This window comes from Oryx dammah, unplaced genomic scaffold, assembly GCF_014754425.2.
Source record: "Oryx dammah isolate SB20612 unplaced genomic scaffold, SCBI_Odam_1.1 HiC_scaffold_11209, whole genome shotgun sequence".
NCBI lineage: Eukaryota > Metazoa > Chordata > Mammalia > Artiodactyla > Bovidae > Oryx > Oryx dammah.
The window spans coordinates 694,887-703,711 of record NW_024080602.1 but is presented as its reverse complement, the minus strand read 5'-3'; the positions used below and the strand labels follow the sequence as shown (position 1 = coordinate 703,711).

The 8,825-nt window shown below is 39.6% G+C and overlaps 1 long non-coding RNA gene across 1 annotated transcript; it reads right to left on the bottom strand.

Moving 5' to 3' along the window:
- Nucleotides 1-393: 393 nt before the first annotated feature.
- On the bottom strand, nucleotides 394-7,204 carry LOC120860877. The gene is made up of 3 exons (XR_005720452.1): nucleotides 7,194-7,204; nucleotides 3,124-3,126; nucleotides 394-515 (listed from the first exon to the last, which is right to left on the bottom strand). It is a non-coding gene; the product is annotated as an uncharacterized LOC120860877 (long non-coding RNA).
- Nucleotides 7,205-8,825: the final 1,621 nt, after the last annotated feature.

Genomic DNA, 8,825 nt, shown 5'->3' with positions numbered 1-8,825 from the left:
CTCTCCCCGCAGGAAAAAGTTTGGAACTTCAGCTGGGGAATCAGTGGAGGTGAGCAGCCAGCGATGTGGAGCGACTCTAGAAGCTCCAGGCCGTGGGCGCCCCGACTACCTGGGTGATGGAGCGTCAGGTCTAGAGAGAGCATGGAGTCTAGCCTACAGCTCTCATCTACCCAGACTCCCCTCCTCTTCCCACCCACGTGCTCTTTCCCAAGTAAATTTCTCTTTCTTCGTCTGATCCCAGAAAAGACTCTTGGTCACCTGCACACTCACCGGCTTCCAAGAACAACTTCCTTTACATCGGTTGATGTTTCGCTAGACAGATCCCAGTAAAAAGCTGTCAAAGAAAAAAAATTGTCCTTTTTTCCAAAAAAATGATGATGTTTCCTGTAGAAACACGTTACAGGTGAAAGTATACAATGAAATTAATTCATCCTGTCCAGAAATCTGGATGGATAAACAGGCAGGTGAGCAACACCCAATAATTTGCTGTTATAGTGACATCTTCAGAAGTCTTCCTGGGAGTCAGTTTTTCCCAGGAAAATATTTATTCTAGCATTCACCCATTTGAAAAGATAAACAGTCCACATTTCCCATTAACAAAGGACTCTTTTTGTCTGAAAGGTCAGTTGCTTCTTTGGAGTTTCCTTAGAATAACTAAAGATTTTACTCAAATAGTGTAAGAAGGTTTTCAGAACTGTTTTGGAGAGACAACATCCCTGTGTTTACCCTTAACAAAACACTGAGTAACAGTTAACTACTTTACATTAAGAGAGTTATTAAATTTTCTCTTGATTAGTTCTATGGAAGTAAGTTTTCTTCCACCTCCTTCCTCAAGATCTACAGTCATTCAGTTTTGTTGGCTCTTTATAGTGTCTGTGGGTGGCTAGTTACTCTCTGTCCTCATCTGCCACTGCAGATCCAAAATTATCTCATACCTGGATGTTATAGAAGCTTTCCAATAGAGGTTGCTGACCTCTGAACTACCAATCATCAAAAAATTTTACAAAATATTCCTCCTTTGCTCAAACAGCTTCAGGGCTAATAAAATTTAACTCTTTTACTTGGCATTTAAGGCCGTATGATATGTACCCAACCCTGTTCTCCAGCTGACACTCCAAGCAAACTCTTCAGCCCATTCCTCAAACATGGGTCTTGCCTTTTAATTTTCACATCTTTATGCATGCTAATCCTTCCTCCAGTAATTTTCTCTCTGTCTACATTCATCTAACAAAATTCTATTGCCCACGCCAAGAATGATCAGAAGAGAACACAATGGGAACTTCTGGAGTATTGTACTAGTCTATCTGGTTATATAACTAGTATGCTGATTACATAACTAATGTGTTCAGTTTGTATAGAATCAGTTAGCTTTTAGTCTTTATATGTGCACTTTTATATAGACTTGAATTTAAAAAGTTTTTTAAACTCATACATTCATTCCAAGTGTCCTCCCCTCTAATAGAGCATTTTCTGATCACTCAACTGAAAATGATTTCTCCATCTTCAGAGTGATTAACTTGAACTTCTCAGATGATACTAACACATATGTTCTGAACAAGCATTATTTCACTACTAGACTTCAAACTCCTTAAACCCAGGGAGTAACTGATACATGTTTGAATTTCCTAGAGTGCTCCCGTGTGTCAGGTGCTTGATAAATATTTCTGAATAGATTGATGCATTTTTTTTTGTTACTAGACTGCATTACAGTTCGTTGTGTCTATTCATGTAACACAGGATTGGTACTTTCCCTGTGGTGAATGCTGGGTGTCTCTTGAGCATCCAAGTTCTCGGAGTCCTCGTTAACTGGGCTCTTTTCAGTTGTTACTGGATAAAGCAAAGGAAGCAGACAGAGCCACAAGTACAGCTTACATCAGTTTCCAAAAATGCGTGGGCAAGTTATTTTTATAAACTGTCTGCATGATGTCCCCATGGCGTCTGTGTTCACTGGCCTTTGTGGATTTTTCCAGACTAGAAACCTGATAGCTGTTGTCTGCGTATTCCCATTCGAGAGCTGCTAAGTAAATAACACTGGTTTGAATGTGCAGTACATCTTTTTTGTATTGATCTGGAAGCTCCCCACATGAAGTAAAGGCACTTTTATTAGTATTCAGCCAGACAGGTTTTGTTGTTTTTTTTTTAACCATTATCACTATTATTTATTTTTTATCTCCCCTTCAGAGCAAAAGGTGCTTATCAAATCTAGATGGAATTTATTTGGTACCATGCTGAATCTATGTGATTCTTTGTTGTTATTTTGCTTCTTATAATTATGAGATCTGGAAGGGAAATGCATTTAAAATTATTTTAATAGGTTGTACATTCATCATATAAAGACATCTCAAGTAACACAGAAGGGGGAAAGTGAGTCTCCTTACCACCTCTATTCTTTGGCTCCTGCAGTCAAGGAACTTGTATTCTAGTCTGCGGAACAAAGCTAACATACATAGCTTAACTGGAGAGCAACTACTTACTAAGCGGTATGGTAGAGTGCAGATGTGGGTGGTATTTAGGGAAGGAAAGATCAGGAAATAAGTTTGCATGTAGGGAGAATAGCCAAGGTTGGGAGAAGATTCAGTGAGTGTACTGAGAAGGAACACCAAGAAGGCAAAGGATTCCCTGGGGACCAGCCAGAGCAGATAAGAGAGTTCGGTTGGGAGATGCTCATTGATAACCATGTGATGATAATGGCAACATGATGACAAAGACAAATTAAGCACAGAGAATCAAAAATTTACAGTTAAAATGATCTACGTTAAATCACGAATTTTATGAATTTTATGTCCAACAACTTCCCGCTTCATTTTCAAAACTTCTTGTCTCCCCTGGTAACCCCAGGGAACCCTGCCAACAAAGTCAGTCAGTAATTCCGTGGAGAATCCCAGGACATCAGTCATTCTCTCCCAGCTCAGATACCAAAGCAGATTAGTGGCAGAACCACGTGTGGCCACAGGGTCATGAGGAAAGGCATCTCCACCCACAACTTCTAGGGCAGCCCCAGGAATGAGAGACCTGAGGCAGTTCTCACACCCTCTTCTCTTGCCACAGTCAAAACTACAACACATTGCATAAGAGGGCTTTAAAAAAAAATAAATAGGTCATCTTTGGCACTAATTTTGAAACCATCTGCATTTCTAGTAAGCTCTCCAATGACTCCATCCTGGAAAACTAGAGTGGGAAGAAGAAAAGTAGGGAGAGCCGGTAGCTGCTCCCCTCTCACAGAAGCGCTTTAATCTCCTGCCGAGGGCTGTTTTGCGTTCTGCTGTAGCAAGCTTGAGCCTACCAATTATCTCCTGAAGAGGACTGCTTTCCGTCTCCCTGTCCTCCTTGGCATTTACAGACTGTCATTCATGTATGACACATCAAGTGTGTCATTAGTTTCAATACTGAAAGAGGGAGCGGAAAAGCAGGGAGAGGCGTTGTCAGGAACAAAACCAGACTTCCCTGCCATCACTGAGCTTACACCTAAAAAGAGCCATAACTTTTTCTCTGAACTCAGACAGGGTTAAAGTCAGAAAATCCAACCCATCTCCTTTGGTGAAAAGTAGCCTGTATTATCGAGTCTTGATTACACAAAGCTCCAGAAATACCGCTGGCCTCTCTCTGTGAGACTGATGGCCCTCAGTGTGAGTGGTAGAAGCTCTGGATTGCCTTTTTTAAAACAGGCTATTCAACCTGGAACACAGATAAATGCAAGGCATTTGGTTCAGGAACCAGTAAGCATCTGACTTCCATGATAAACTTTCCTGGATTCCAGACCCTGGATTTTTCTTATCTTGGCCAGCACACCAGGATATTCACAATGAGCCAAAAAACTTTCAAGACTTCAGGACTATCAAAGTGGAATAGAAAAGTTTCTTGCTTTTAAATTGAAAATATGGCAAATAAAGAATATCTCTACAGAGTTTAAATGATATTCTTGATTGAATAATTACTAGTAAATTATGTTACTGGTACATCATGCCAATCTTTGCTACTTAAGCTAATGAAAGAACATTCCAGACAATAAGTCAAGGTAAATCTCACGTTCAAATATGCTTGGTAAAGGTCCCAGGCTTTATGATACATGTTTAACAATGATCTTACAGTCATTTGAGTTAAAACTATAGTGGTTTAGGTTATGCTGAAAGAAAGGTCACAGCAAAATGCTGAATAAATAGATGTTCTAAAAAAGTTATATGTAAACACAGCTTATTATGTATATTAGATACTATATCATTATACTTCACATATACAAGATTATATTATTATTTTTAAGCATTATTTAGGATCCATTTTTTTGAGACAAGTAATAATGACTTTATTCAGAAAGTCAGCAAACTGAAAATGGAATTCTTCATAAAATAGCTTCACAAATTAACAAATCTTTATGTAAGTCCTAATTTTCATATAAAAAATTGAACCATATTAGTGTAGGCAAATTTTCATTTCAAAAGGTTAATCTTCAAAAGCAGTTACTTGCACAGTATCATACAGGATTTATGTATTATGTGTGTTTGGATTTGGTTACCAAATGACTCAGACTTTTGCTTCCTATACGAGAAAAGCTTGCAAAATATTTTTGTCTGTACCCTTTCTTCAAAACTACTTGCATCAATGTTTAAATTACTATCAAAAATTAAAATTTAATTTTGTATCAAATTTCTAAGTAATGCTTAATTACAATGCTTATTTGAGAGAAAATTTTAAATTAAGATAGAGTTCTTATGTACAGTGGCATTATTCCAGCCTGCACATAAGCTATAAGGGCAGTTTTAAAAGCATTCTTTTAACTATTCAAAGAGATTTGTCCACCCTGATGCCCTCATGAATTAACCACGTATATATTCTTTACATCAGTGATATCAATTTATTACAAGCATCAAGATATTCAATAATAATGGATCAATTTATCCTTTGCTTTCGCAATTGCTGTTTTATGAATGCTGTTGCTACAAGCAAAATACATAAAATAACTAATCAATTAAAATATCAACACACTTTGGACTTCAAAGAGTTACATTTTAATTTTGTAATACTAAGAAGCATTACATATTATGTTACATAAACTTCAAGACCATCCCTAGACCTAAATAACAATTAAGAACTATTCCTTTGAATCTTAGGAGGGTGTAGTTCATAAATTACCCTAAGATCAAGGCATAGCATTTTAAGGCTAAACTAAAAGGCCTCTTTCTTCCACTCCTGAGACATGAAGAAAATAATAAACTCTCAAGACGCATCAACTTTTCTGCTCATAACTCTGAAGTGATGTTCATTAAGTCAACAAATACAAATAAGCCTGACTCCCTTAATGCCTGAAGGGTTGGGCTCTGATTAGCCGCATAAATCCTAATTAAAGTGACCGTGGGGAATCCCCAAATATGAATCACAGCAAACCCCTAACAACAACAAAGTTCACACTGCCACAGGAACCCTTATGGCCAGAAAGCTCCCATCCAATATCTCATTGCTCCAAGTAAACACTAGATGTCCACACTTTCAAAGCTTTCATTTAAATCACACTTCTCTCCAAAAAGAAACTAAGGTGACATAAAAGACTTCCCTGATGGTTCAAACGATAAAGACTCTGCCAGCAATGCAAAAGACCCAGGTTCCATTCCTGGGTCAGGAAGATCCCCTGGAGAAGGGAATGGTTATCCACTCCAGTATTCTTGCCTGAAGAATTCCATGGACAGAGGCTGTTGGCTGACTACAGTCCATGGGGTCACAAAGTGTCAGACATGACTGAAAGGCTAACACTCACTTTTTCAACAAATCTCACTACCATACTTTCCTTAAGAAAAGTAGGAAATAAACCAGAGGAAGGGACTATTAAAACAACAATTATTGCTGGCCTGTTTTTTTTTAATTATTATTTATTTATTTATTTATTTGACTGTACTGGGTCTTCACTGTGGCATAAGAATCTTTAGTTGTTGCATGCAAACTCTTAGTTGTGATATGTGGGCTCTCCTTCCCTGACCAGGGATCAAACCCAGGCCCCTTGCATTGGGAGCATGGAGTCTTAGCTAGCCACTGGACCACTAGGGAAGTCACACTGTTCTGGGTTTCAAATTTGGCTTTCTACTTCCTAACAGCTAGGGCAAAACAAAAATGGAAACAATCAGTGACAGCTTTAATATGAGGAAAGAAAGAGGCACAACAGGTTCTTCATAGAAGTCAAGTTTCCCAGATGCTGCATTCTGGAATATATTTCTCATATGGGTGTGGCGTCACATACAGAACAGTGAGCAGTGTGGTAGACAAACTCCTCACTTATGTTTACCCTTGCAGTATTTAGAAATACCTTTGTTAAGCATCCAGGATGTTCATTCATTCACTCAGCAAGTGTTAGTTAGTCACAGATGGCGTGTGAGACAGTACTAAGGAAACAAGAGGGAACAAGGTGGTCAAGGGACTTGCTCTCATGGAGCTTAATTCCCGCAAGAGTGGTGGAAGGGAGGAGAAAATGCAAACACGCAAATAAGTGACCAAGATAAATTCAGATAGTGGTGCATGAGGAAAATAGGAAGAGAATAAGGGAGGAGGGGGTTACTGCACATTGGGTACTCAAGAAGGTCTCTTGGAGAAGTGAATTTGACCTCAAGTTTGGATGAGATCAAATTAAGCCTCCTCAAGCAGGCTTAAAGGAGCCTGCCAAGTACAGATAGGGACAGGACTTCCCTGGCAGCCTCGTGGTTAAGACTTCACCTTTCAATGCAGGGGGTATGGGTTCCATCCCTGGTTGGGGAGCAAAGATCCCACATGCCTTGTGGCAAAACATAAAACAGAATGTTGTAACAAATTCAATAAAGACTTTTAAAATGGTCCACATCAAAAGATCCTAACTAAGAAAAATAAAAAGTGTAGCTGTGGAGGCAGAGGAAACAGCAAACGCAAAGGCCCTAAGGGGAGGTCCAGGTTAGTGTGCTGAAGGAACACACTGAAGGCCAGCATGACTGGCACATGATGGGGAAGGAATATGAGCAACATGAGTTTGGAGATGCAGGCTGAAGCCAACACAAGTACGGCCTTGTGGGCCGATGTAAGATTTTGGATTGTTTTCTAATAGGAAGCTAATTAAGCAAGAGATGATGGGATCTTTTTTATATACTAAAAATATCTTTCTATTTATGGGGAAAGAACTGATCATAAATGACCCAGAAGGAAAGCAGGAGGGTATGAACAGGATTGGAACACAGTCTAGAGACAGAACTAACTTGCTAGTGGACTGGATACAGAGAGGAGACATTAAGTGACTAAGTGGATGGTGATGCCATTTACTGGGCGGGAATGACTACAGGAGTTCTGCTTCAAGAGGAAACTTTGAATGTTAATTTGAGTGTTATTTTTTGGTCATGCTGTTTGAACTTCCCATTGGGCATCCCAGTGGGGATATATTGGTTTGGCCAAAAAGTTCATTTGGAGTTTTCCCATAAGATGTTATGGAAAAACCATGAGTGAACTATCGTAGGAAAAACCCCCAAAGAACTTTAACTAGACAATCTAAACAACAGTATTTAACCAGACAATCTAAACAGCCAGAGTGAAACTCACTGGAGAGATGGGGCTGGAGACACAGATTTGGAAATTAAAAGCTAATAAATGAAATATAAGGCCATGGGACCAGATGAGCTCTATTTTGGAAGAAGAGGGCCAAAGGCCAAGAACATGGATACTGTATCACTTAGGAAACAAGAGAGGAGAGGGTGAGGAGGAGGAGACTGAGAAACAAAGGCTAGAGAGCAGGCAGAACCCCAGAGGGTGGTGATGCAGCCGCCAAGAGAGGATGGATTTCCAAAGGTCATCTCTGCCAAACAGTGCTGAAAGACGGAGAAGCATGAAGACAGACGAGAGATCATTGGGCTTGGCATCAAGTATGGTGCAAACAGCCTTGACAAAACAATTTCCATCAGATTTGGCTGAAATAGGTTCAAGACAGAATGGAAAGTAATGGGGTGGAGATTATGACCCACATGGTGTAAAAGGGAGCAGAGAAATGGGAATAATAGCTAGAGGGCAACAAGAGGTCAGTAGAAGTCTTTTTAAGGTAGGAGCTATTGCTACTAAAGCTTTTCCGTAAGCTGGGAGGAGAATGATCCAGGAGAGGAGCAAGGACTCATGAAACAGAGAAGGGAGCTGTTCATAGGGATTAAGTCCTTGAGAAGGTGAAAACGGGGTCTGATTCCTCAGACAGAAGCCTGAACTCATCATCCGTATTAATGGGAAGGAAGGCAAAAAAAAATACAGGCACAGATACACAGAGGTTGGTATATTTAGAGGAAAGAAAAATAGAAGGTCTCAAGTGGGTTACATCTATTTTCTTATGAATCATGATCATCAGTTAAAGGAAAGTTGAGCAGTGAGGAAATGGGGTTTTTGGAAGTTTGAGGAGAAATGGGAAGGTGTGAAAGAGCTAATATCTTTCAGTCTTACAACTCCAAAATATCAATTTTCTCTGCCTGACCTGAGATCCCCAATGTTATTCTGGGAGCATGAAATAACTATTCAACTGATAAATTTCTACTAGTAAAGGGACCCACTCAGACAGGGTCCCCTAATATCTAAACCACCAAGCGGCACATATTGGTTAATTTGGGTTCCCAGGCTGTAAAGCAGGGATCGGTTAAAATACTGAGCCACCAAAGGACCACATCTCACCTTTTTTGTGTGTATGTACCCCACCACACAAAGTGCTACTATTGAATACTTGAAACAGAGAAGAATACAAGTATTTTCAATACTATTACTGTGCTTGTGTTTAGTTGCTCAGTCGTGTCCGACGCTTTGCAACCCATTGGACCATAGCCCACCAGGCTCTGCTCTCCATGGAATTTTTTAGG